Source organism: Homarus americanus, unplaced genomic scaffold, assembly GCF_018991925.1.
Source record: "Homarus americanus isolate GMGI-L3 unplaced genomic scaffold, GMGI_Hamer_2.0 scaffold32583, whole genome shotgun sequence".
Lineage (NCBI taxonomy): Eukaryota > Metazoa > Arthropoda > Malacostraca > Decapoda > Nephropidae > Homarus > Homarus americanus.
The window spans coordinates 21,758,473-21,761,687 of NW_024713129.1; positions in this window are offsets into that span (position 1 = coordinate 21,758,473).

Consider the following 3,215-nt stretch of genomic DNA (forward strand, 5'->3'; position numbering starts at 1 on the left):
ACACATGAATTATAAGACATAATTAAAATGTGGGATCAATAAATTAGGTGGGTGGGGTGTGGGTGGGGTGGGTGGTGGTGGTGAGGTGGGTGGTAAAGATTAGTGAGAGATTCTGGGTGGTGGGGTGGTGTGAAGGTGGGTGGTGGGGTGGAGATGGGTGGTGAGATTGGTGGGGTGGGTGGTGGGAGTTAAGTCAGTTGGTCAGTGGGACAGTGCTGAGATTAGATTGAGGCCAGGGTGGGTGGGGGTGTGGTGGGGATTGGGTGGGGTGTGGGTGGAGGTGGGGTCAGTTGGGGTGGATTGGTGGGGCCGGTGGGGTGGGTGGTGGGGACAGTGGGGTGGATTAGTGGGGTGAAGTGGGGTGGGTTGGTGGGGTGTGGTGGGTGGGTGTGGGGTGGTGGGTGGTGTGGTGGGGTGGGGTGGGTGTGTGGGTGGGTGTGTGGGTGAAATAAGGTGGGTAGTGGGAGGGTGGTAGGTCAGGTGTGGGAATTGAAATAGGTGGAATTGAGCCAGGGTGGTAAGATTAGGTGGTGGGGTGGTAGGTGGGTGGTAGAGATTGGTGGGGTGGGTGTGGTGGGGTGGGTGGTGGGGTTGGGTGGGTGTGGGGTGTGGTTGGTGGGGTGGGGTGGGGTTGGTGGGTGGGTGTGGGGATGGTGGGTTGGGGAGTGGTGGGTGGGTGTAAGGTAGTAGGTGGGTGGGGTAGGTGGGATGATAGGATTGGGTCAGTGCGATTGGGTGAAGTGGGGTGGGTGATAAAGAATGGTAATTAGATAGGTAGGGTGGTGAGATTAGATTGGTGGGTAGTGAGATTGGTGAAGATTAGATTGGCCAGGAATGTTGGTCAATTGGAGTGGTGAGGATGTGGTCAGATCAGGATGGTGGGGAATTGAGTTGGTGGTGGGTGGGGTGGGTGGTAGTTGGTGGGGTGGTTGGGGTGTGGGGTGGGTGGTGGGGTGGGGTGGAGTGGGGTGGTGGGGTGGGTGTGGGGTGTGGGGTGGGTGTGGGGTTGGGTGGGGTGGGTGGGGTTGGTGGGGCTGGGTGGGGAGTGGGGTGGGGTTGGTGGGGGAGGTGGGTGGTGAGGTGGGGAGGTGGGGCAGGCAGGTGGGGAGGTGGGTGGTGAGGTGGGGAGGTGGGAATGGTGGTGGGTGGTGGGGTGGGTGGTGGAGGTGGTGGGGTGGGGAGGTGGGTGTGGGGTGGGAGGTGGGTGGTGGGGTGGGGGTGGGTGGAGGGGGTGGGGTGTGGGTTGGTTGGTGGGGTGGGTGGGGTTGGTGGGGTGGGTGGGGTGAGTAGGTGGGGTGGAGGGGTGGAGTTGGTCAGTTAGGTGGGTGGGGATGGTAGGTGATGGGTAAGATTAGTAAGGTGGGGGAGTGGGGTGTAAGACGTTGGTGGGAGTGGTAGATTGGGGGTGAGATTGAAGGGTAGATTGGTGGGGAGTGGGGTTGAGTTGGTGGGGTTAGTGGGTGGGTTGGTGGGGTGGGGTGGGGTTGGTGGAGTGGTTGGGGTGGGTTGGAGTGGGTGGTGGGGTGGGTGGGTGGGGTGGGTTGGTTGGGTGGGGTGGTGGGGTGTGGTGGGGTGGGTTGGGGTTGGTGGGTTGGGTGTGGGGAGTGGGTTAGTTGGTGGGGTGTGGGGTGGGTGGTGGGGATGGTGAGGTTGGTGTGGGGTTGGATGGTAGAATTGGTAAGGTGGGTGGAGGTGGTGGGTGGGTGAGTAGGGTGGAAGATTAGATTGAGTAGGGTGGTGGGTGGGTGTGGTGGAGAGTGGGGTGGGTGGTGAGATTGAGTGGGTGGGTGTGGGGTTGGAACAGATTGGTGGGGTTGAGGTAGGGTGGGTGGGGTAGGGTGGGTGAAGATTAGGTGGGATTAGTGGGGTGGGTGGTGGGGATGGTGGGGTGGGTGGAGGAGAGTTGGTAGGGTGGGTTGGTGGGGTTGGGGTGGGTGGTGGAAGAGTGGGGTTGTGTGGTGGGGTGGTGGGGTGGGTGTGGTGGGGTGGTGGGGTGGGTGTGGGGTGTGGGTGGGTGGGGTGTGGGGTGGGGTGGTGGGTAATGGGTGGGTGGTGGGAGGTAGTAAGGTGGGTGAGGTGAGATTGGTGAGTGGGTGGAGCAAGATTGGTGGGGTGGGTGGTAGGGGTGGTGGGTTGGAACAGGTGGGAGTGGTGGGGTGGGTGGTAGGGTGGTGGGGTGGGTGGGGTGGGTGGGGTGGGTGGTGGGGTGGTGGGGAGTGGGTGTGGGGTGTGGGGTGTGGGGTGGGGTGGGTGAGTGGGGTTGGTGGGGTGGGTTGGAGGGTGGGTGGAGTGGGTGGGTTGGTGAGGGGTGGGTGGTGGGGTGGGGTGGGTTGGTGGGGTCAGTGGGTGGGTTGGTGGGGTTGGGGCGGGTTGTGGGTGGGGTGAGTGGGTGGTAGATGGTGGGAGGTGGATGGGAGGGTGGGTGGAGTTGGGAGGTGGTGAGAGTGGGTGGTAGGGTGGTGGGGTGGGTGGGTAGGGTGGGCAGGGTGGTGGTAGGGTGAGTGAGGTGGTTGGTGGGAGGAGTGAAGTGGGGTGGGTGGTGGGGTGGTTGGGGTGGGTGTTGAGATTGGTGGGGTGGGTGGAGTGGGGTTGGTGGGGTTGGTGGGGTGTGGTGGGGTGGGTGTGGGGTGGTGGGGATGGTGGAGTGGTGGGGTGGGTGGTGGGGTGGGGTGGGGTTGGTTGGAGGTGGGGTGGTGGGGATGTGGGTGGTGGGGTGGGGTGGGTTGGTGGGGTGGTGGGGTGTGGGTGGTGAAGGTGGTAGATTAGTAAGGTGGGTGGTAGAGGGTGGTGGGGTGGGGTGGTGGGGTGGAAGGTGGGTGGTGGGGTGTGGTAGGAGTTAGATTGGTGGGATGAAATGAAGATTGGGTGGTGGGGTGGTAGGGTGGAGTGGAGTGGGGGTGAAAGTGGGTAGTTGGAGTGGGGTGGGGTGGGTGGGGTGGAACAGGTGGGGTGGGTGGAGGTGAGGTGGGTCTGTGGGTGGGAGTGGGTGGAGATGGGGGTGGAGTGTGGTGATGTGGGTGAGGGTGGGGTGGGTGGAGTTGGGGTTGGGTGGGGGAGATGGGGTGGGAGGTGAGAGATGGGTGGAGGGGAAGGTGGGGTGGTGTAGGTGGGTGGGATGGGGTGTGGGTGGGGTGGGGTGGAGGGTGGGGTGGGGTGGGTGGAGGTAAAGATTGGAGGTGAGGAGTGGGTGGAGGTGAGGTGGGGTGGAGGTGGGG